Raw genomic sequence first — 26,200 nt, forward strand, 5'->3', positions numbered from 1 at the left:
TCCTCTGCATTATGCACCTTATGTCATCTTCCAATGACGCTGTGTAGGTGTATCACAATCCTCACTTTAAATATGAGGAACCTGAGGCTCAGAATAGTTGAGTGATCTGCCTAGCAGATTCTACATGACCTCAAAGTGTATTCAGAGATGGAAAACACTACTTCCCAGGCCTCTCTATCTTTGCCTTTCATTTCCATAATATCACCCAAATTCTAGCTTCTGATCCTACGGTGTTGACTTAACTTGCTCCCTCTGAATCTTGTGAGGAAATTGAATCCCTAGTGTGCCATTGTTAAAGGAGGTGCAGGCGGGACCTTGGAGGAGACCAGGGTGCTAATGGTCCATGGTTTATTCCAGAGCCGGCCTGCTGTAGAAGCCAATCTGGCCAGACTCATGCTGCCTTGTGACTCTGCCAGCAGGAAGCCATCACCAGATGCGGCCTCATGACCTTGGACCAGGACCATGAGCCAAAATAAACCTCTTTCTTTATAACTTGGCCAGCCTGAGCTGTTGCATAACTAGCAATGAGAAATGGACCAAGACAGGTCTTAGAGATGCCGGGTAGGTTATCTGGGTTGCCATGAGCACACAGGTAGGAAATCTGAAAGCATATGTGTACACATGCGTGCTCTTGAAATCCACATGCACGTGGCTGAGCCCCTCGGAAGTCCTGGAAATCTCAGAATGTGAACTTGTACAGGGAGCTTGGCTGCAATGTGGAGATGCTTACCATGCTGACTGCTGTTCTACCTGTCTCTTAGTTGTCCCCGTGCCAGCTCTCCACCTCCTCAGATGCAGAGGTGGCAGTCCCTGATCCATGTGGATGTGGGGGCTATGGCCTCCCAACCATCCCAAGGCTGGTCAGGAGCCTGCTCCTGCACCCCTTGCTTCCTGGGTGCTACTTGGGTGAGGACTCTGACTTCTGGGACCTGTGGGTGGTGAAGCTACGTGGCAGGCAGCCTGGGCTCCGCTCTCCCCTCCTCACTTCTCAGTGGATAAACAGCACCATTTCAGCACTTTTAAAGGCGACTTTTGATAAAATATGCATGTAGATTTACTTCGGGGCTGGTAGGCTAGGCTGTAAATTCATAGCAGGTCAACCATGGAAAGCCCTTCAGTTAAAAAGGAAGAAACAAAATCCAGTAACTAGAGTTTCCATCAGCATTTATCTTTCAATAAAAAAAAAAGTGAATGTATATTTTTCTTTTTTTTTTTTTAATGAAGAGCAACTGGCTGGAGCATCTCAATAGCTTGGCTCACAGGTCTCTCCTGTGATACGTGGACAAGGGCATCCTCCGTGTCACCAGCCATTCCCCCAGGACCCCAGGCCTTGGCTGCAGATGGGAAGCATGGCCCCCTTCACCTCCTGGGCATTTGAGGGCCACCTGGGTCTCCTGCTGCTGGCGATGGCACAGCATGAGCAGAGCCCCAGATGGAAGAGCTAAGCCGGCCGTGGCCATGGGCCAGCAGAGTCCCGGAACCCCAGCTCCCTCTCTCCAGGTACTCACCCATTCCCGTAATGGGTACCCGCTGGCCTCAGCCAAACGGAGGCTGCAGATGGCTTTAGAGTTTTTATTTGCTAAGAATTTGCTGGAGCCCATAAAACAAATTTCTATGGCTGGGGACCCCGTACCCTTTTTGTTTGTTGTTATTGTTGCTTTTAATCCAGGCCACCTTCCAAAAGTTTGCAGCCTGCCTGAACTGTGTCACTCTGCTGTCTAGTTTTATCTGGCCTGGGAAGAGCAAACAAACAGCAGTGCTTTTGTAACAAGGTACAGTAGAGGTTGCTGGTGTCTAGTGTTGGCTTTATCACCTTCCAAGTGAAATCTTAAAGAAGGGGGAACTAAAACATGCGCGGTACATGTTGTTGAATAGGTTCTTGTCAGGTGGTAAGAGCACCGAAGAACTCAAACTTACCTTTCTCACCATGTGCATCTGGGTAAATGTAGGACAGTGCCATGAATTACTAATGGCTGTACTCATCAGGCCACTCACAGAGGGGTCACAGAATGCCAGACCCTCACCCTGGTGCTCACTCCCCACGGGTAGAGTATTAAAGATAATTCTGCAGGATAATACTTGACACAAAAGAGACTGTAAGGATGTATGGCAGAGTCTCGTGGATTTCATAGCTATTCAGATTTATCCCAGATGCCACTGAGTGTTCCATGTCTATCTTTTGTTTTAGTTCAAAATAGGAAACAGAAAACAGAGAAGGTAAGAGAAGCCGCACATGGACCTGCAAAGACAGGCACACTTTCTCCTGTGGCCTGACAGGTGCCTTTGAAGATTCAATTCTTCTGGAAACCATGACATGCAAACAGCCTAGGAACCAGCCTAGGTACTCATCTGTAAATGAATAGATAAAGAAAATGTGGCATGTTTACACAAAGGAGTTTTATTTGGCCGTCAGGAAAAAAGAGATTATGTCATTTACAGGAAAATGGATGGAATTAGCGGCTAATATGTTAAGAAAAATAAGGCAGACTCGGAAGTCAAGGGTCATGTGTTTTCTCTTATATGTGGAATCTAGAGAGGAAAATAGAAAAGAAAAGCAGGGGGTGGGGAGGCTCTTAAAAATCAAAGACAGAACAGTAGAAGAAAGGGACCCTAGGAGAGAGTGGGGAGGGAAAAGGGAAATTTTGAGAGTGACATTGGCTGGGTTACATTGTTACATTGTGTGCAAGCCCAAACATGTAACAACAAGTCCCACCATTCTGTAGGACTATAATGCACCAAATAAAAAATGTGAAGGACAAAAAGTAAAAGAAACAAAAAAATTATTCTTTTCCTAGCAGAACTTAAACCACCTAATCAAAGAATTGGCCTAGCGATCAGATTATACCTGGAGCTTGGATTTTCAGGTTCTGTGGCCCCAACTATGAACCAATTCACACAGAGGAAACTGTGTAGATATGTGCAGTATATGTGCACATGTGTGAGTTTGTATGTGCTCATGCGTGTGAACTCAACTGTGTTGTGCTGGTGCACTTGCGTGTGTGTTCAGCTGTGCTTGTGGTGGTGTGGCCTGCAAGGTTGCGCAGCCTGAAGCCTCTGCTAGGGAGGCACTGACTGAGTCACAGCAGACCCTCCACCCATACCCCTTGAAGAATCTCCAGGCATCAGGAATAACACACCTGAAGCTATGAAAACTTTTAAACACTCTTGATACTTTTAAAAGTAAAATTCGAAACTGGTTTCATACTGTGGGCGTAATTGTGAAAAAATAAATGTCTAGGGGAGACAGAGAGGATGTGTGAAGAGAGTGGGGGCCTCTCAGGGAGAGGAAGCCTGCACCTGGGTAGCTGGGGTCCATGTTTTTAAGGGTGCCATGTTTGAAGAACACAGAGGGAAAGGCAAAGCACACTCCTCCCTGCTGGCAGCCATTCCCACCTGTCTTCCAGGAAATGCAAGTGGCCAGGTGCCATCTGCAGGGTGCTTCATCAGTTCGAAAAGTTTGGGTTCAAAGTTTCCTGCAAAGGGGATACAGTGTACCCCAGGAAACCCCCAGCACACAGTCAGCTCTGCCTTGATTTTAAAAGAGTCCCTAAGCTGGCCTTACCCCCTTTCACAAGGGCAGGACAACTCTGGAGCGCTTGGTTAGGAGCAGGAGCCTTGTCCTGACTCGTCTGCCTTCCCAGCCCACATGCAGCCCTGGATGTATGTAGCAGGGCAGGCTGCTCTTATCTAATGCCTCCAGTGTAACGAGCCAATAGCAGTTCCTGCCGCCTCTGGCACCCCCACATAAGGGCATCAGGTTAGGCAGTGCGTGCAGCGCTCCCTCCTAAGAAGCAGTTACAGAAAGGGCTGCTGCTTACTGACAGCCTGGACTAAGCCTTGGACTCGCGTTATCACACTTGGCTTCAGAGGGACCCTGTAAAATGTGCTCCACTACCAAGCTCCTGCTCCGGTTGACAAAACAGGAGAGTCGAAGTAGCAGTCAGCTGGGAACTCAAAGTGCACCGCCTCTTACTCCAAAGCCATTCCCTAAGAGACTGATCTGCCTCTCCAGGACCAAGCCCTAAGGGATTCTGCCTGCCAGTCTAGAGCCAGGCCCTTGAGGGACCCTGGCCTGCCAGATACATTTAAGTTTTCAAAACACTGAAGCCCACCTAACTTTCCCTCGACCAGCAAATGGTTTCTTTTAACTCTCAGAAGTAAAACAAGAACCATGGGCTCAGGACACTGCAGACAGAGTTTACACCCTCCCCGTGCAAAGGAGGCTTCTATCCAAGACAGAAACCTGTGGACGTGCAAAGATGCAGGGCCCAAGCGGAGAACAAGAAGTGAGAGGAAGCGCAGCAATGTCTGGATAGAGAGGCCCGGGTCTCACGGACTCAAGGGAGGCCAGTCTACTGGTGGGGGAGGCAGGTCACGGCTCCATTTCAGCCAGTGGCAGGGAGCTTGCACCAGATTCAAAAAACCGTCATCTAGAGGAGCAGGGCCCAAACCAAGGGCTACAAGAGCCTTCAAAGAAAAAGGTATAGCCACTCATCTGAGGGGCTGGCTCAATCAGCATCTCCCTGAGTGGGCCAAGTTTAAACCACAGCTTCCCTTGTGCAAGGTTGACCCTCCAAGCCCTCGCCCTGGAGTGAAACTCATCAGTGCTCTTGAACCGATTCTTCCTGTTTGGCTTTGGAATGAAAGGAGGTACTGCAGGAGAGGAGGCGACAGACTGGGGAGGGCGAATGTGGGAAAGGTGTCCTCCAAGAGCAAGTGATGAGCAATGAGCTCTGACAACCCCTGAGGCTGGTCACAGTGCAAGCAGGGCTCCTCAGGACCATGTGATGAGAGCAGACTTGGAGCTGGAGAGACCAGATCTCCATCCTTCACCCCAGCTCCACAACCTCAGGTCCTAAACCTGCATTTCCTCGTCGGTAAAATGAGGCCTTTGTTCTGCCACCTGGGCTGTTGAGAGGCATGCCTGGCATCCAGTCTGTGCAGTTCCTGGGGCAGACGAAGCATTTGCCCAGCACAGGTCTCTCTCCTCTTCCCTTCTCAGAATCACCCTTCCCTACCAGGAAACCTGTTTGGACCAGCCAGACTATCAAACACCAAGTTCAAGAGCCCAACTTAACACCCAGAACAACACTAGAGGGTCGCATCCGAGAAGGAAGGCAACCAGAGGAAGCACTCAGAACATTTGCTGCTAGCCTCAAGTGACTGGATTGTGGAGACTCGCTCCTGCCTGCAGAGTGGAGGGCCTGGAAGAAGGAACAGCATCAGACCTTCCCGAGTACCGTGTATACAATGTCTAGCACCCAATTGAAAACTGCCACGCATGTCAGCAACTAGGAAGAGAGAACAGGCAGTGGAGCTGAAACCCAGGTGGGGCAGGCACCAGAATCTCCAGACACAGACTTTGAAATAGCAGGATGCGCAGGTTCGGAAAATGCATAAACAGAAGGTGGCAGGAGCAGCAGCTGGGGTGAGCGCCTCCCACGCTCCGCAGGCTCCCTATGGCTTCCTGGAAACATGACCATTTATCAGACTTGATCTCAGAGCCCTGTGAGGACTTTTTAACTGATGATGTCAAGTTCAGGCTACCCTCCCAACTAAGGGACATTCTGCAGAGAACAGTGCTGTCCTCCCCACTTGGTCCACATGCCTTCCCAGCACCCTCCACAAGTAGGAGTTTGGGTCCCCAACTAGATAGCTCTGGCAGCAGGAGCAGCAGCTTGGAAGACAACATTCCTGTCCTTCAGAATTTTACCCCAGCTCTGACACTCAAGAAAGGAGAACCAGATAGGTAGAGTTTCACTGAGGCCCAACCCCTGGGGGCGTTCAGGAATCTGAGCGACAGCATCTGGAATAGGTTGCTCATGCCCATTTTCAGCATGTCCATGAGACAGTTTCACCTTTTAGTGTTCACACTGCCAGGAAGACCGAGATCTGTCAATGCCAAGAAGGATCCAGCATTTGGAGGCAAAGGTGAAGCTCCATCCTCTGCAATCTCTGGATGGCCATGTGGAGATGATCAAAATGCTTCATTTTCAAAGCTTTCTAAAGAAGAGTTAACCCTAAGTTTGTATTGTATAGCTTGATAAATTGCAAAAGCACAAGAGCAGATCCTCAATAGAAAAAGAAACAACAGCTTGAAGAAGCAGCAGCTAACACTCCGGAGCCGCAGAAGCCTGGGCCCCCTCCTCCCGATGTACAGAAGCAATGCAGAACTGTCCAAAATATTTACGATGAGAATCAGAAAAGAGCAGAAGCAGCTCATAAAATTTTTGAAGGTCTTGGCCCAAAAGTTGAACTGCCACCCTATAACCAACATTAGATACAAAGAGGTGCCAAAAGAACATCAAGACAAACCAGGTGATGAGGGAAAACCCACTTTTTAAAAGAAGAAATCATCCAAGAAACAAAGGGAACAAAAAAAATCTGCCAGAATTATGATGAGCTCATGGAGGATGGGAGGAAAAAAAACGGACAGAAGAGAGAATCCTCAGAGGAAGACTAGAAAGCAAAACAAGGGAGTGTGGGGAAAACAGTTTGCATAAATGCTAAAACAAAGAGATCAGCAAGAAACCTTTCAGCCTATGCTGGGCATGGGGGTAAGGCCTTGTAGCCTCCATTGCTTAGGAGCAAGCAGGAGATTTTGAAATTATGGATGATCTTTCTGAGCAGAATAAGGAGAAACTAATGTGGTAGCTGTGAGATCCCATCTGAGATGTTTGATGGGTCGTGTTCATTAACACAATGGGCTTATGGAGGACCAGAAGAAAAACTGGAATAAAAGGAAAAGGATATAGCAGAAGGAAAAATAACAGAAAAAAATAAAGAAGAAAGATGAAGAAGAAAAAGATGAAAAAAGAGAACTCTTAAGCAAATACCAAGAAAAAGGATAAGAGGAACACTGTAAGAAAAAGGAGAGAGCGCAGGTCATGCCCCAGGGCCAAGGACTTCCCAGAGTTAAGGCCACCAGAAGGCAAGGGCTGAATCACCAAGCCCATGACAGATGAAGCTGCAGCTGCCATCAAGAGCCCCACCACCCCCACCAGACCCCAGGTCCACAGAGCCATGGAGACCTCTCGATGGACAGAAGAAGAAATGGAAGCTAACAAATTTGCATTTGGGTTAAGTCTTCTGGTTATCAACCACTAAGAGCCAGGCGCATGGTGCACACCTGTAATCCCAGCTACTCGGGAGGCTGAGGCAGGAGGATGGCAAGTTCAAATCTAGCCTTGGCAACTTAGGGAGACACTGACTCAAAATAAATAAAAATAAAACAGGGTAGGGGTGTAGCTCAGTGGTAGAACACCCCTGGATTCAATTCCCAGTACTTCAAAAATAAAATAAATAAATAAACCCCTAAAGAAATTGCACTGTGATTTGGAGGAGAGACCTGAACTTCATGGCCAGCAGATTACAGTCTGGAGTCCTGTCTGTGTTACTTTGGTAGCTGTGTTGTCTTTATCTTACTCTGGAACTTTGTGTGTTTTTCTGTCATTGCTTATTAATATGACATAATTTGAAATTGAACAAAATTTCTATTAGGGTAAATGTCAGTAGTTAATTTTAAGAAAGATTTATTCTTTTGCTGCTTAAATATTTACCTTCTAGTTCTAAAGAGAAATTGTTACATGCCCTTTGACCTTTCGATAACACATTTCAGATTTATTTACTATTTAGCAGATAATGAATGATATATCTTAGAATCATGGGTAAGTCAGCTTGACCAAAAAAAGAAAATAGTTTAAAGTAAAAAAACAAAAAGTTGCAGAATAAAATGTGGAATTTCATGAGAGAATGGGATTTATTAAAATATATATGAAAATTCTAGAAATGGAAAAATACAGGAACAGAAAGTAAAAGTCAAGGGAGTTGGCCGCGACACTCAACTGAATCAGTCAGGGTCACTCCAGGTGAATTGGGCTGGCTACTAAATAACCACACAGAAACAGAAAATACCATTTTGGGGGTTCAGTGATGGCTCCTCAACCTCAGCTTCCACAAAGGAGGTGAGAGAGGCAGGCAAGAGAGTGAGCATGCCCCGAACCCTAGTTTTTATTGGGGTGAGCTGTTGGATAGAACATTCCATCCAAATAGGGAGAAGGGTAGAGTTTCAGAGGGTGGAGTTTGCTTGGGGATTTCTTGTGGTCAGCAGTTTGACATCTTGGAAAGTCACACCCATCTCAGGTGCTATGTGGGATCACAGGCAGAGTGAGAGAAAAGGACACATAATATCACACACAGCCCGGTCAGAGCAGCAGTCAGTCCAGTTCCTCACGCACTCCAATGTGCATAGCTCACACACACAGCCCATGGCTGGCTCCCAACAGGAGTTCAAACGTGCAGCTACTCATTCAAACCCAGAATCCAGAGAAACCCACAACACTTGGGACACATAGTGACTAACAGATGTTTCCCTGTATAAAAGGAAGGCAGTAAAACAGTGTCAAGAATAACCAATCACAGGGCTGGGGCTGGGGCTCATGGTAGAGCGCTTGCCTGGCATGTGTGAGGCCCTGGGTTCCAACCTTAGCACCACATAAAAATAAAGTAAAGGTATTATGTCCATCTACAACTAAAGAAAAATTAAAAAAAAAAAATCAATCACCACATGGCCCTGCAGTACTCCCAGTAATTCTGAAACGCCAGACAGCAAAGCAGCGCTGGACAATCGTGTTTTGCAACCTGTTGTCTTTAGGAAGACATTGAATATCCCTTTTCCAGATGAACCTTCTCTGTTTGCTCATTTGGGATTTGCTTTTTTGGAAACTCGTTTGCTCCGCCCATTTGGCACACACCTCTAAGCTTTCTTGGAGCTTCAGATTTGGCACCTAGTTTCTACCGAGTCACTGGCTTGGGACCAGATGGTTGGCTTGCTATACGTGGGGACAGCTCTTGCTGCAGGACTCACCTGAAAGCTGGGGGCCTCAGCCAGTCACCAATCACCTCCTGGAGCCTTGCATCCCTACTGGGGCCAGTTGGCCTCCTCCACAAAGCCGTTGTAGAAATCAGCCAAACCTGAGCATGGAAAGACCCCATGGAGACCACAAAGCCCGTAAGGATGGTTATGGAGTTGTTGCTATTTTTGTCCCTATATGTAAGGGAAATGGACCTTATTTGTGTTTCCAGACAATCCCTGTACATTTAAAACACTTTTCCCCCATTTAATTCTTTCATTGAACACGTGTGTTAAGTTTCTGCTGTGCTCCTGTCAGGTGCCCGTAAGGCATGCGCTCTGCCCTCCAGCACCACACAGTCCAGGGGGAAGGCAGACACAGGGAAGCAGAGAACTACAGTGTGATAAGCAGAGGACTGGCCGAGCACTGCTGGATCTGCTTCAGAGCTCAGGGAAGAGAAGCAGGTATTGGGCACTGGGAGTGTGGGAGGCCAAAGGTCCAGAGGCACAAAGAAGCCAGCATTGTACCTGTGTGAAATTGCAAGGCCCCCCTCCCCTTTATTAAAACATGAGCTGTACATGGAGAGTGCTGAAGAAGGAGGCGCGCACTCTCACGTAATCACAGTCACCAGCCTTCTGGGGTTCAGTCTCTTGGAAGAGAAAAGCACGCATATAAGTCATGTCAAAGATTACGTGGGAAATTAAGAACCCAAATTACACCCTGTATGAGCTCATGCATGAAATTTCTAAAAAAATAACCAACTGTAAAAGTGACTGAAAACAAAAGAAAATCACCCAACTGAAAATGGCCAAAGGGCCTAAATTGATTTCTCCAAAGAAAAAACACAAATAGTCAATAAGCACGTGAAAACCTGCTAAACCTCACTTGTCATTAGGAAAGTCAGTAAAAACCACAAAGAAACATCTCTTCACTGGGACAGTTGTTACTTAGAAAAAAAAAGCAGGTGTTAGCTGGGATATGGGGAAATCGGAGCCCACAGGCCCTGCTGGTGAGAATACCAAACTGTGCAGCTGCTATAGGAAACAGTTTGGCAGTTTCTCAAAAAGTTAAATGTAGAAATACCTAAGTATGTACTCAAAAGAATTTAAGGCACTCAAACAGATACTTGGAGACCACTATTCACAGCAGGATGACAACCAATAGCTGAAAGCTGGAAAGAGCTCAAGTGTCCATCAGCAGATGAATAGATAAAAATGTGGAAAACGCACACAGTGGAATACTACACAACTGTAAAAATGAACTCAGTTCTGATACATGCTTCAATGTAGGCAAACTTTATATATATATTACAGTAAGTGAAAAAAGCCAGTTGCAAAGACACTAATATTGTCTGAGGCCTCTCAGTGACTTGCAAGTAATAGGCAAAGTCAAAGACATGGGAAGTAGTGGCTGACAGGGCTGGTGGGAGCAGGGCAGGGGATCATTGCCTAATGGTTGCAGAATTCCTATCTGAGGTAATGAAACTGAATTCTAGTGGTGATGGTGATACAACATTGTGAATGTATTCAATGCCACTGAATTGTATGCTTAAAATTGTTAAAATGGCAAATTTTATTTTTATGTATAAAATAAAAATTTTTAAAGACAAAAGTGAGTGGAACAATATTTCTAAATGTTAATGGTTTTCTCTGGGTGGTATCTCTACCACTCTCAGTGTATATTCTGTGTTTTCCTTAATGCATATGTATTTCACAATCTTTTTAAATTGTAAATGTTCTCTCTCACTGGAAAGAAAAGAATCCATGCTCTACCTGTGAGCAGATGCCCTGGAAACACCGGAATACCATCTGCATGCCACCAGTCTACCACCACCTCACGACTAGTTTGTTTGCAGGGTTCAAGAACATGGCCTAGGAGCTCTCTTTGGGAAGGGATACACCAATCCTGATGACTCTGATGCTTCTTTAAGCCCCAGGTCAATGCCAAAGCCCCACACAGGACAAAACAACTACAGTCCAACTTCAAAGTGACTCTCCCTTGGAACACAGCTGCCCAGTCCTAAGGGACTCCTCAGGGGTGGAAGAGCCAGATCAGACCCTTCCATCCAGGGGAGGAATGCACACATCTGCTAATTTTACTGGCAATTCCCTCTGCCTAACACACAGGTGTCTGCTGCAGAGTGCCACGGCTCCCTCTTCACCTTGGGGAAGGGAGAAGCTGATTGTGTCCTATACTGCTGCCCTTCCTTGTGTCAGAGAGAAAGTGTGGGCAGTGTTGTAGGCATGCCTCTCAACTTGGAGTAAGTGGTTTTGGAACCAGCCCTGCATGGAGAAGGGTCCTCTGGGACACTGCTAGTCTGCTCAGGGTCAGGCCCTGCCCTCTGACTGAGCGGCAACTGTACTGCTAGGGAGTGGGGAGCTGTCATGTGGGCCCATTAAGCCTGTCCCTTGTGCCATGATGCTCAGGATAACTCAAAGCCCACAAGTCAGGAGACGGGAACCTTCACTTGAAGGCCCTGGAGTGCTACGGGCAGTGGGGGAATACCACACACGGGTGCCGAGGGTGAAAGCTGCCTTTTCCTCTGGGATTGACTTTGGATTTAGTTCTATCATCCAGAATGGTCCAGAGAATAAGCACCAACAACAGGCACCTCTTATGTCCAAGGAAAGCTATACCTCATCCTGGGATCTCATTTTTGCTTCTGAACTCTGAGCACAAAAAAAGTCAAAACTGAACCGAGGGTTACTGCCCTTTCCATGGGTCACTCTGCATTAAGACACCCAGCTCTGTCGCAGCTGCCTACGATAAACACTGTGGTCAGGAGACTGCTCCCTAGGGACATGCTGAAGGAGACCTTCAGAGTTAGTGCCAGAGAGAGGCCAGAGACAGCTCAGAAGCGTTTGCAAGATCCAGCCATGTACCTCTGTGCCCAGTCCTGTTCACACATCCAGTTCACACTGGAATCAGCCCCAGAGAGCATCCACACCATGGAAATCAGCAAGCAGTAGAGGTCAGCCTTCTTGCTTGCTTGTGTGTTTCAGGGCTGGGGGAAATCTCAGAATTTAAAATCAGAGCCGACAGCAGGCCCTCAAGCCCACCTCTTCCCTCCCTGCTCCTAGGAGGCAGTAACCAGGTGTTCACCACCAGAGGGAGTGACCTGTCTGTCTCTGGAAAACCTGGTGGCCCCAGGGAAAAGCTAGTCCTATAGCATGGAGGCTCCTGAGAGCAGAAGCTAAGGTGTCTCTCATGATCAGTCAGCCCCAAGGCACTTTAAATAGGCTTTCTGTACCCTACTTTAGTTGCCAACTTTCATCCACATTCTGTTGATTAGAAGCTAGTGTACAAAGAGGGGACGGCACGAGAGCCACCTCCAGGTCCCCTGAGGTCTGTCTGCTGTACCTACTATGCCAAAGGGACAACTCAGAGAACCGTGATATCTACAGGAATGGAGCACAAGGTGTAGGAGACAGTTATTGTCTCCTGGGGATCTGTCACCTTACAGCACCTCTGAGCTCGTTAGTCACAAAATACAAAGACTGACTGTAGATTTGACCAAGGAACCTAAGAGGGAAGAGGCTAGGTTTGGGGAAGTTTGGGGATGGTGGATGAAGGGTTGTGTAGGCTGGAAGGCCTAACAGGAAGGAACGTATCAAGTGCTAAACAAGCAGTGAGACCACCACATGCTGGCTAGAGAGGTGGATGGTGTGCCTGTTCCCGCGGAGGGTCAGTGAGGAGCACTGGCCTGGGTTGTCCCAGGCGGTGCAAACGCTGGCTTTCTGTGATGCTTGGTAGAGTACAAACAGACACAAGACACATGAATGCATCGCTTTGCTTAAAAGACACCTATTTTTAAACCAGAATACCAGATTTCATCAAAATTCTGAAGAATCAGAGTTTTTCCAGCCAGAGAAAGCAAACAGGAAATAGTGAACAGCTAGAGACCCACCACCCCAAATTTAGTAGTTGGTTTAACAAAGACAAACAAACCAAATTTGTCTCCCCCACCACCCCCATGGTGACTTCCTGGCAGATTTTCACTGCTGATCTCCCTGGGTGGCTGTGCCTGGGCTGCTGGGGATCAGGTGGCCTCAGGCCTACTGGGGCAGCACTTCCCCCTACCCTAAGTGCCTTACTGTGAATGAGCTGTCACTGCTCTGCATAATTGCCACATTTGGACCCTTTCTTTTCAGAGGGCTTTTTCTTACCATTTCTTATATTATGCAGCAACTGTCATCATTATTTTGATGCTGTGGTTTGATAGCGCCTTCAAATGCAAATTTGACAACAAAGCTGGAAATTCAGTGTAGCAAACAAAGCAGCTGATGGGCACTCCTGTGTTTGGAGCCCCACCTGGTCTGTAAAGCACATGCATTGAGCGATAAGCCCTGCAGATAAACCCAGGCTTTCGCATTTTATAGCAAGAACCAGAAGTTTCTGAACATACTCTGCAAACCAGAGCTTCAAAACAGAGCCTCAATTATTTCCTCTTGCTCAGAGTTTCACATTCTAACTTCTTAAGCAGTCAAGATCCAGTCAGGGACCAAGTTCCCTAGGAATCTGTTCTCTTTGTGTAATTTGTCTGAAAGTGATAGGCCAAATACCTCCCAACTCTAACTGCCCTCAGCAACAGCCAAAGAGAAGGGCCAGTGAGTGTCCAGCAAGAGCTTGCCTGGCCCTAGTTGCAGGATGCAGGAGAGGTGGCAGGAAAGGGATTTCTGGCCACAGACTGGGGGCCAGCAGGATGTGTGGGAGGCCCGGCTACACCCAGCCACATTTAAGTACTTTCACATCTGAGCACTGAGCCCTCAGGACTGCTGTGCTGCCCACAGCATGGTTCCAAGTCCTCTTCCCTCCCGCCCCACACATTCCTTGAGGGGAGATTGGGACTCAGATTCTATGTGACAATGTGCATCCTTTGGATGGACATAAAAAGGAGCCTGTGAAAGACAAATTACTTCTGCTCCTTGACCTGACTTCTCACCTCACTTGAAAAGAACCCAATGGTTCAACTGACCCTCCTTTCAACATTCCAGCTGAGTCTCATTTGAAAGTTTAGAGAGGGAAGGAATTTTCATAATCACAAATAACTCCTTTCTGAGGACAAAGACTCAGAGATAAGCAGACCGCTATCCAACTGTCTCTTTTCCAGAGAGAAGTCCTTGGCAAAACAGGTATTCGAGGAAAGGACGAAGCATATTCTTTGTGGTTTGTGCGCTGTGCAGGTGGACGCCGAGAGCAGTGGAAGAGATCTCACGTAGAAGCTCCTTCTCTCCAAGAAAAATGAAGACTTGATCTTTGCTGTTTTAATTTTGCAATGTTTTAGGTTTAAATTAATACAAGAGAATCAAACCATAAGCACCACCACCCTGGCTGCTCTGCTCTCCCTGCTGATGTTAATTGAAGAACAGAAAGGAAGGGAAATCCATAAATAGCAAAGAGGAAATTAGATTGTTTCTTTTAAATCAATTCGCAGGACCTAAGAAGTTAGCAAGCTATAAGGATAACGGATTGTAAAGGAAGATGATTTTTATCTAGGCCATAAAATGTACAGCTGTTTTCCTTCCCTAATTTAAACAGAGAGGTGAGAGACATCTGTGAGGTGCCAATCCAGCAGGACCTGAAACATGGATCCGTGGGTTAGGACATTTATTTTTCATCCAGAGTGAATTGGCCTGAAATACATTTGTCAAGGGACTACACTTTTAAAGCATGCACCATGCAGCTGCCTAGGCAAAAGGAAAATTCCAGGATATTAAAGTAATGATTCCTTTTGAACTATGGCTATTAATATAAGATGATAGAAACAGACCAAAACAAACAATTTTCTAAGAAAAGACCAAGGCTAAACCATCATCTGGCCTTACCAATACTTTATTAGTTGCTGTGTTAGCTCTGCATGCTCTCAAAAAAATGATTACCTGGAATTCTCTCGGCTCCACCTAAAGCTCTGAGCAGAGTGGACTTATTGATACCATGCTATTGACAGGGATCAATGCAGAGTATTTGGCTCCAAGCAGCTGGTTTATTTGATGCAAGAGGCATTGGTCATTTGAAATAAACTATAAATGGCCATAATCAGTCTACATTAGACTTTGGGATTTTTTTAGTGGTTCTTTAATAAGATTTTGAAAATAATTTCTGGTTCTCTAATAACATGCTCAGGAGTTCCCTTGTGCTAGACTATTGCTAGATGCTGAAAATGTCAAGATAAAAAGACGTAATCTCTGTCATCCTGGAAATCAAAATCTGGTTTGGGCAACAGACAATTCCATAAATAATTTCAATAAGGCCTAAGAAATTCATAATAGAAGTGTTTTTTTTGTCCCTCCCAGACAGAAGAAAAACAAGAAACTCTGTCTGCTAGGAGCAGAAGTAGCCTTAGCTGGAAGCTCTCTTCTAAGCTACATGTAAGGAAACAGAACCCTCAGCCCAGGTGGGACAGACATCCTGATGGGAAGTGAGAGCTCAGGAAATGCGTGTGGGACTGCTGACGCCTAACATAGACCGGAAGTCCCTGGAGGAAACCCAGGGTTCAAATTACTGGGATACAAAGACAAAAAAAAAAAAAAGATCTTCTAGAAAAGAGTCATTGAGGATAAAAATAATTAACTTTTTCCTTTTGAGAGTTTCATTGCATTATATTCTCAGTTTCTTTCAATAAAAAAATAAATAAATAGGTGGAAAACTCTCCAAGGATTTAACTATAAAAATGCTTGAAAAGACTCTAGCATTGGTCATTCCTATTTCTATAAAATTATAAATTTCTGTCCCCAGAGGGTAAGTAAATTATTAAATGCTTATGCCTATAGAATTAAGAGCAAGAGTGATTGCTCAATATGGAGCTATGTTTAGGAGAGTTTAGGGCATCCCTGTACCTCAATGTCTCCCCACAGCCTAGTTCCCAGGCGATGGAGGAGAAGGGCTGTGGAATCTTTGTTACCCATGAAGCAGGATGTTCCATGCTCTCAATGACCAAGTCCTCCTTCCCAGTCCAGTTAAGATGTGGGCCCACCCAGAAGACCCTGGGCTGAGCTGGCCTCCTGCATTAGGGACCCTGCTCCTTCTAACTCCGTGGACCTCTGTTTTGCTTACTGCAGATGACAGGGAGGCCAGAAGTGTTCATTTCTTGCTTGGATTCTGATAACTTTCCCAGCCCCGTCAATGAGAGCACTTCCTTAGCAAGAGTCCCAGCTGTAGAGATCCGGTGGGTGGCTGGCTGAGCCGCTTGGATCACAGTCCTATTTCTCTGCCCGCAGTGGAGTGCACTGGACTAAGACCTGAGCTCTTCCTTTAGGCTTCCCCCAGCCATGCAGCTCACTAGGTCACATAGTCTAAGTCCAAGTCAGCACACAGAGAGCCTGAGGACGAACAACTGTCATGTGTCCCGGAATCACGGGTCTCTCTGGACCTTGTTCAGGCCTAGAGAGTCCTCAGATGGGAGATTAGGAAAGATCCAAGAGACTAACACACAGACCACAGGAAAGCCTTCTCCAATCTCCTGTGGCTCTACAATGTTATCACCTCATCTCTGCTCTTTGATAGCACTAAATTGTTCCTATTGAGCCAGTCCCTCTCAGCTTCTCCTGAATGGGTCTAGAGCAGGGGTCCCAGAGATTTCTGATCACACACCACTGCTTTGATTAACAATAGATATTTCTATGTACTTCTATTCTTACATTACTATGCCTCATGTGCCTGCTCATGAACAACATTCAATTAACAGGTCCTGTGGATTACAAAACATAAACACAGAACCTCTAAGAACATGAGATTAGACAAGAAAGAGAAATGGGATGTGATGTTTTCTCTGAACTCCAGGGACCCTCATGCATGCCTTTCTTGAAAATTAGTTTTCAAAGCTGACTTTTCTGAGTGACCTGGACATTTACATCATTGCCCTATCCTCTCTAACCTTTCGTAATTCTTCATTAGTACTTACTTACATTATTAAAATTTGGATTTTTAGGAAATGCCTGATTTTTTACGTTTTTGTGAGAGGAAGTCAAGTCTACCAGGCATGTTATCTTAGTTCAAATAATCACCAGGAAGACCTTCAAAACTCAGCCTCCAAATCTCAGCCCTCCAAACTCCATCCTTAAGTGCTCATTTTTCTCTCCCATTTGTTGGATATCAACTATGGTTTCCTTCTTACAGGAAAATCCTGTTTTTTACACGCAGATGAGGTGGCAAAAAGGTAGAAACTCTGGGTCAATAAGGAACACCCAGAAGGCACATTTTCTCATCCTGGTGATTCTGGGATCACACTTCTTTTTCTTTTCTTTCTTTTTTTTTTTTACCCAGCTTAATCACAATTCATTCACTGGATTAAGCCACTAATAATTTTTTATTGCTTCCAAAACACTTTTTTTCTATACAAAAAGTGCTTTATGTTTAAAGATAAACCAGCAAAGACTTGCCCTAAGATTATGAAAAACAACGTTTCCTGGCTGTCCCTGGTAATTCCAAAGAGAGTGACAGCATCCTAATAATCAGCAACAAACAATGTGCACACTAAAGAAATCATGAGAGGAATGGTGTTTGAAAGCCTGTGGCATCTCATTGTAGATCCCTGCCCCCAGAGTTGGGAGGCAGTGCAGTGTACTACCTTAAACCAGAGTCCCAGCTTTCACTCATTCCATCATTAACTGACTGTGTGACCTTGAACAACTGAATCATTAACCTCCAGGACTCAGCTTCTTATCTGCAAAATACGGCATCTCTGCCTATTAACCTTATGGGGAGATGAGTGTTCTCAGAGATGCTAGTACAGGGCCCAGAGCATAGCAGATCCACGCAGTGGCTACTACTCTCCTCTTCTTATAAACCCTTAAAGACTATGGTCTGTGTCCACCCCCATCCTCACATTTAGTGCCAAGCAAGAATCTTAGCTGGAGCTAATGTGAAACATTCTTCCATTGACCAACACAGGTAATCTCCTACCGTTTGATAATTTAACTCCATAGAAGTGAAGATGCTCCCACAGTTCTTACACTTTGGAGATTAAAGATCTCCAGCAACATAGCAACCACTAACGGTGTGCTGGGTAGAGCCACCTACCCCTGCAGCCAGGAGCACGGACCCCCGGGTGTGCATCTCTGAGCTCTGCAGTGCCTGAGCAATGAGCTGCACTATCTACATCCACCAGCAGCTGTGCCTCAGAGATCCACAAATCCCTTCTCAGGGTCAATTCCACAATGCAGGTCTCTGCTCTGGGGGGTCGAGTCTAATCCCCTCTATTTGGTGATTGGGTAATCCTCCAGCCTGCATCTCTGGGGATAAACCTTATCTTACTCCTGCGGGGGAAGCAGGGCCCTTGGCTTTTCTCTCCATATATGGCCAGATTAGTTTCTGTATAACAGTGTTATGTGTACACAAAAGAAAAGCAGAGCTAGTCAAATGAGTTCTAGAATTATTTGCCTTAATTTATAAGAAAACTGCGCCAGAATTTTAATCATTAGTCCCCAAACAAGAAAGCAGGTTATTAAAAAAATGTCAGCCCAAGAGAAGGTTCAGCCTCACTATGAGAACACAGAAAGGCAGCCCCACCCCTCTGGTTTCCCTACCTTAAAGGCCAGGAAAACCCCAGCCCCAAGCCTCTGTAGTGATGGACACATACCTGGATGGTACTCTTTCCCTCTGAGCAGAAATGCACATAAATTTGATCAGTTGGGAAGCAGTTTTTGCTACATTAGAAGACAATGGTTAAATTTCACAATCTGTTGGGAAGGTGGTGGACAGATATTTTTAACTTGGAATCAGATGACTTGGGTTAGAATCCTGGTTAGTTAGTTAGTTTGTTTGTTTGTTTTTATTTACTACTATCTGAGCCTGAAAAGTATTCCTAAATTATAAGCTCCAACTTTCTCCTATGTAAAGTGTGGGAAATAATACCAACATCATAGATTTACTGGGAAATTGACTGAAAGGATGTGAAAAAATGCCTACAAGGCACCAGGCCCTAAAATGACATGAGGCTTCTGATGTGGGTTTGCATTCCCAGATCTATCTCAGCTGCCTGACCTGGAAATGCAACCAAAATTCCAAGCTCTGCTTTTAGGAGCATTTATGATTGATCTGGACTTGTACTCTGTTGGTTAATTATCCAGCATTAGTGATTTTTACTGCATCTCAGATAGGTTTTGATGAGTTCGCTCTGCACAGATTTTAATCATGACGACCTTTGCCACACTCACATAGATCTGTGCTCTTCAAAAGGCTTTCCCCATCTATTTTCTCATTTGTTTGAGAGTCAGTGCAGTGATGCTCTTGAATTGTAGCATTGGTTTCATGGAGATGAGTTTAAATGGTTTTCAGCAGCTAGGTATGAATTGGGCTTTTTTTCTTCAAGCCTTCATTTGAAAACGGCAATCATATCTCATAACTTACCTGGAAACGACATCTCAACAGAGCAGCGTTTCCAGGAAAAGTGCAAACAGGGAGGACAGAGTGAGTGTGACTCACCCCAGCAGGCGGCCAGCCATAGGGGTCCCAATACCCTCCTCCAAAGCACACAGCCTGGAGCCTGGGAAACAGCCCTGGTGAAGAATTCTCCAAATGCTCTGGTGGAGCACAGAAGACATGCGTGGGGCAGCAAGGAGATGGTGCCAGGCCCTTCAAGCAACCAGGGCTACATCCGTGAGAGGCCAGCTGCAACACAGAGGGCAAGCACTGCAGCAGGGCTGGGAGATCTTGGCCAGAGGACCCCTCTGCATCCCACCTCTGCCGTTGATGGACTCCATGATCTGCCTGAAACTGGAGGTTCGGGTTCTGTCATTTCCAACCCAAGGTCATTTGACTCTGTTGTGTCACACCTGCAAATGTGTGCAGGTCAGGGACCCTGCGAGGACTCCTCAGTAGTCTCTCCAGGCATCTGTCTCACTCGGTCTCTTTCCTCCTTTGCTCTCCATGACAAAGTTGCTCACAATGTTATCATGGATTAGCTAGGCGATAAATGCAAGCCACCAATCTTTCACTAAAATGCATAATATACACTGAATTTTGATGGCTGAAGAAATCCATTCAAAACTGATAATGGCTAAAAATGTACACTGTGAAATTAATAAAAATGATGAAAGAAAGTTATCATTAAGAGAGTTAGACCTTCAAAGGTAGATTCAAAAAAGTGAGCTGAGAAACAATGAACCTCAAAAAAAAATGCCACAAGTTAGCATCAGCAGCATTTTATATAACTAGAAAATTAATTTGTTGTATCAAATTTGTAAGACTTAAATGGAAAAGAAGTGCACACAATGTAAATATCTCATGAAATCGTTCCATTAAGGGCAATAAGCCCAGCCCGGAGGTGCAGGCCACGGGTCCTCACTAAAGCTGGACGCTGCTGTAGTAGAGTAGAACTGTGGTCACTAGCTGGTGGGCAGGGTCTGGATGGCTGGACAACAAGAGCCAAAACACACAGTCCACAGGTAGAACACACTCTAGTGTGGCCCTAGCCCACAGCTGTTTATTGTGTATTTCATAAGAACTAGAAGACAGCACTTCACTGTTTCCCGACACAATGACACAGCAGATATTTGAGGAGATGGAAATGCTAACCGCTCCATGGGAACATTACACAATGTATACCTGTATCAAATGACCATATTGTACCCCATACATATGTGCAATTATTAGCTATTAATTCAAAGAGAAAAATTTAAAAACAAGCAAATAAGTTAAACTGGTCAAAATAGATGTGATGTAACTATCCCATGTGAAAAGCTGATCTAAAGATTCACACTAGCCTTGAGAAGTTCATCTGGGGAGCCGTTTCCCCCATGTGAATCCTTCAGTGTTGTTTGGGTTCTGATCACAGCATGTGTACTTAAGGCATCCTTGGGGTCCCAACAGGATGAGTGGGGAGGAAGAGTCCACACTGGTGCCCAGGTGCCCTGGTGATGCAGACCCCCTGGTCCTGATGGTGGCCGCTCTTGCTGGGTCTCCCTTTCACGGGTGTTGTACACACTACCTGCTTCAGGAGCACGGCTTGTGTTTTATAGATCTGTGCACACATCCTATAAGATCACCTGTGGGCATCCGGGAAATTGCAGCTTGCTGTTTCACTTTGAGATTCACATTCTCCTAGAACCACCAAGCTGGAAGAGACCCAGGGAGATGGTATGGTATGAACTTCCTAGGACAAATGGTGGTCTGCCCCTTCTTGGTCCTCCCCAGAGCATGAGAGAGGTGGGAGAAAATGAATAATAAATGAATGCTGTTGCCAGGGAAAATCTAAACTCTGTATTTGAAGTTGGGAAAGGAAGAAATTCCAAACTGTTATTTGCAATACCTCCATCTAATTATTTTACTTATATTTAACCACCTTATGACCAGCCCACACATGTTTTCTCAGGAATAGATTATAATACCAAAAACTATAATAACAGTTGCCGTGAAAGTTATGTATTTACAGAATTACTTTTATTCCAAATGTTAGGCAGCAAGGAAAGACCTGGCGTGGGTGGGGTGAATGAGTTACCTGATTCATCTTGATACTGCTACAGATTCCTGCAACATTTGGCAAAGAGGAGCTGGTATTATCTTCTAGGATTTCACATGTGCACATTCTTTGACCCCAAAAGCTCAATTCTGAGGAAAAACAATCGCGCCAGTACATAGAGATTTGTGTGAGAGGTGGTTTATCCCACCTTGTCTGACATAGCAGACACCTGAAGACAATCTCATGCTCATGGCAGACTAAGTATCTGGGATGTCTCCTCCTTTACTGAAAAGAGAGCAATGATGATCTGCTAGGTATGTGAGAAAGTTGTAGGCAGCATGGTACAATCCCCTTCAGGTGAACAAACCAGAAAGGCTGAGCAGGAGAGACAGTGCAGCTTAGATATTGGGATTTCCTGATTCTTGAATGGTATGTCTGCTTCCCACTAGCTGTATGGCTTTTGGCAAATTACTCACCTCCTCTGTGTCAAGCTTCCTAATCTATAAAATGAAATGAATACTTGCATGCATCTCACAGGGTTTTATGAATAGCATAATATATGTCTTTTTCTTTAAGAAAATACCTGGCATAGCTTAAGCACTACTGAAGGATTATTTGCTATTACTTTCATTATTATATTTCATACTCATGTTTACATAAGCAAAAGAGAAAACATGGAATTTATTGCCTAATGATTTAGCATCAATTATATGGAAAGAATAGAATTAGAAAAGGAAGCAAAGACTCAAATTTTGCATAGATACTTAATTTCAGTTTGAACTTTTGCAACAAACATGTGCTACCTTTGCAATTCAGATGGCTGAAATTTTAAAACGATAGGAAGAGGTTTTTAGTAAGGTGTGATAGATAACTCTGTCGGCATATGCTTGAACCCTACAGGTGAACAGTGCAGACAGGAACTTTTGGCGGGGCCTTTTCATGCAAAGATGGCCATGTTTCTCCTCCCCTGTGCAGGAGCAGCGCCTTGGATGTTCAGGGCCATTATCACCAACACAGTCGTTACGTTATTGCTTCAACTGCGTTAAAGTGCTTTTTTGTTTCTATAATGCACTGAGATTTGACAGTTTCCATTAGCACCTCTGTAGAGAGTAGTTGCAAAATAAAAGGAAAATTGTATAATTATAGAAGCATTAGACCAATTTTTTCTTATCATTTCTATTACTTTTAAGTCAGTAAACTTTTACTGAAATTCTAATGTAAAGCTGAAAGCCTAAAGCATTTTATTGCTAAACTATGCAAAATATTTCCATAAGTGTAGCAAAATTATACATATTGCCTTTAACTTGAAGAGGAGCAGCACTTTGCTACTTAGTTGTGCATCTGACAGTGCTCGCTGTCTAGAAGTGACTGGTTCCTTGCGCAGGCTACCATCTTCCTAGGAGTCTGATCTAACAACCTCAAGACACCTGTCAAGTACTATTGGGGACATTATTATTATTGCAAGGTAGTTTTTGCTACGTTTATTGCTTTTTGCTAATGCAGCTATTGTGAGTTTCAATGGGTTTAACATAAGAACTTGAACTCTACAAGGGAATAAAATCTATAATCTCTACTAGTTTTCAGATTCTGGAAGATAAGCTTTTCCCCAGCTAGTGGCAAGCTACACAGGCCCTTGGTCAGCCCAGGTGGACCTTGACCCATCCTTGTGGGGAGACACAAGGTCACAGATCCAGAGAGGGGAGAGGCCCATGATGAGTGCTGAGAAGGATGGGCTCAGGGTGACCCCCAGGGTGGGGAGGGGTGTGCCAGGCAGCAGCCAAGGAGGTCCTCAGAGGAAAGACCTGGAGTGAGATGGAAGAGCAGGAATGAGGGACTACAGGAGAGGAGAGGCTTTGGAGAAGTCATGAAGAAGCATCGATAAGTGACTTTGAAGTAGCTCTTTAGGGTTAGCCTCTAGTGAGGAGCGTCTCACATGTCAAGAGGTGATGGATTTAAGAATCTTCCCTCTGAATTTTCTAGAGAAGTCTGTAATGCACTCTCAGAAATCTGGGGGAAATTGATTTGAGTACTCAGCACAGACACTATTCCTTACTTTTTCTTTCTTACAGACACTTGCCTTTAACTACTAACTTACATGTAACTAGGAGGCCTCCTGGGTCTGAGCATCTTATGTTAGCCCTGCAGACTCCCGCAGCCTCTCTGTCCTGCCCACCTGGTCCTCCCTTCTCAGACCCGCACCCAGGCTGCCATCAACTCAGCAGATCCAGTTACCTTGCTGAGCCACTTTGGATCCGCTTCTTCTGTATCTAGGGTTACAAGTCCTGGATTATTGCTCAAAAGTCTCCGTCAGCTCTACCACACTGCCGTCTTCAGCTCCCTACCTGCAAACGCTGCTCACATGGCCATCTCTCGCTGCTGCCTGGCATCTGAGCCACAGGTGGATGAGAGCCAATGGCTGTGCTCTGAGGCCTGGGTCTGTGTAGGGGGGTAGTAGCATGTGGAGGAGGCAGGGGGTGGACAGGGGTGAGAATCCAGATGGGGTCAGTCTGAGCCTAGGCAGAACTGCAGGGAACATGTGTCCTTTACTATCCCCTGGAAAAATGCAGCTGCTTTACAACATGACCCTAAGTAGCAGAATTCCTCATAGAACTTGCAAAGGCAATCTGCACACATTCAAAGTGGCACATTGATTTGTCACCAACCAGGAGACAGTGAGCAGTGCTGGTCAGACTCAGTAGGACCCCACTCCATGCTGTTGCCCAGGACCACCTCCTGCTGTGGAAGAGGAAGGCTCACTGCAGCTCTGGTCCCTGTTCCGTGGAGTGCAGCAAAGGGGAAAAGAGAACACACACTGGGCTTGGACCCTGCCTAACAGTCATCTGCTGTGTGAGCTTGAGCAACTCACTTGAGCTCTCTGAGCCTGCTTCAAAGGTTTTATGGAAATGGCCTATGAAGCTTCTACCTATTTCCTGCTGCTAGCTGTTATTATGTGGGTGATTGGTCTTGGCTGTCAAGTAACTTTCAAATGGGTGGAAAGTCGATTTGGAATAGAAGGTCCTGAGGCTGGTGACGTGAGTGGTAGCAAGGACAACAGCCCCCTCTCATTCCGAGCCAGCGGGGCCAGGCACATTACATTCTCGCTGGTGCTCAGCTCCTTCAGAAAAGGCAACCTACTGGCTCCTGGCCCCTCTCAGGAAGTGTCTATGGACACAGGGGATGGGAGTGTCGCTAAGAACGAAGGACCTGGACTCTCCTGGGGAGAGGCTGCTGTGCAGACACTTGGTGGGCTGGGCCTCGAAGGATGAACAGGAGTCTTCCAGAAGGGAAGGGAGGGAGCCTCTCTAATGGAGCACAGTGGACCCAGAGAGGCTGCAGACATGTTGGCCATGTGGGGAAGCAGCGGCCCATGCTCTGTGCAGCACCAAGGAGACGCGGGACAGGCCAGGTGGGCTGTTCCTTGCTCAGCCAGGGGGAGGGGTGGGACTTGCATTCAAGGGCACCTGCTGTCTACTAGATGCTATGAGCATGGCAGATCTGCGGAACCTCAACAGCCCACACAGCAGGAGACATCATCTCTCCTCTACCGAGGGAAGACTGAGTTCCATAGGGTCCGTTTTCCCAGGTCCCTGCAGCATCTCAGCAGGTATAAAGTTGATGTTAGAGCCCTGGTGTCTTCACTCCTGAGCCCACGTTCTTCCTGCTGCCCCACTGCCATTCCTGAACCCTAAAGAAGTCCTCAGGAAGGCATCCCCAGTCTCCTGCCCTTTCAAGGTGACATTAGCCTTAAAGACACTGCACAGCAGTGCTGCACTGTGGACTACCACAAGCACTGTGGGACTCTGGGCTAGTTATTCAACCACTCTGTGCTCAGGCTCCTTGTCTGGATCACCTGGTATGCACCTTGTGGTTTCCGTGAGGGGAAATCAAGTTGTATGGGTCAGGGTCTGAGGAAGCACCTGCTGGGGATGTGCCATAAGTGGGTCTGTGGCTCAGTGACCATTGATTTCCTCCACTCAGTGAAGCTTTATGGATAAGTACTGTTGCCCTGCTGTAGATGAGTAAGCCAGGCTCGGGCAGAGTACAAATGCCCAGACGCAGCCTCAGATCAGCCACCTAGGCCTGGGGTCCTGGCTGCTACCTGAGGAGCTTCCTCCCTCTGCATTGTCCTATTGGGTGGTGATGTGTGCCTACATGTCCTCCCATTGCCTCCGAGTGACATCACATGTCCCCTAAGATGGAATCACCCAAGAGACACCAGGGATCATTTTCACATGATGACGGCATGGGAAACAGCCAGGTCTATCAGTGACCCCTCTGCTGCCCCAGCTGCCCTGAGCACTGGGGGGCTCCTGGCCACTCCCGCTCTTGGGCTCTCCCTGCAGCGGCTGCTGTGCTCAGTAGCTCCAGCCCGTATCAGCCAGCCCAGGGCATCCCGGATGGGGATGAATCACATGTGCATCACGCCTGCCAACGGCCTGTAGCTCAGTCCGTTAGTCATGCTCCGTATCGCCAGAACCAAACCTGCCACAGACTCTAAACTGACCAATAAATCCATGTCAAGTGCAGAGAATAATTTAGATAATAATAAAAGGCAACCGGTTTGGATTTTGATTTTATCAGCAGACATTTCCACTGCCTAAATGTCATTTAACTCTTCAAGACACAGTGACAAGGGCCGTGGACGTCAGGTGCAAAGCTGGAGTGGGGCACTGGCCTCCTGAGGCCAAGCTGATGTGGAATTAGCTAGGGCCGTCCACGGGCAGAGGCACTGAGAGGGTCTGGTTGCCCCACGGAGCACAGTATGGACACGGTTGCCATGGTGATGGGGACAGAGCTGGAACCAGGAAGTCATGGCCCGATGGCTTCCTCTTTCCCTACACCTCCACTCGGTGGCAAAGCTCCCAGGGTCCCACCAAGGGCCATTTGATTCTGCCCTGGAGCCACAGCCCCTGACCCATGCCCTGAGTTCTGGTGGAGTTTCCAGAAGCAG

The 26,200-nt window shown here is 46.3% G+C and overlaps 1 pseudogene; it reads left to right on the top strand.

The window, feature by feature from the left end:
- The first annotated feature begins 5,392 nt into the window (after positions 1-5,392).
- LOC114091402 (nuclear receptor corepressor 1-like) lies at positions 5,393-25,691 on the top strand (annotated as a pseudogene).
- Positions 25,692-26,200: the final 509 nt, after the last annotated feature.

This window comes from Marmota flaviventris, chromosome 8 (genome assembly GCF_047511675.1).
Source record: "Marmota flaviventris isolate mMarFla1 chromosome 8, mMarFla1.hap1, whole genome shotgun sequence".
Classification (NCBI taxonomy): domain Eukaryota; kingdom Metazoa; phylum Chordata; class Mammalia; order Rodentia; family Sciuridae; genus Marmota; species Marmota flaviventris.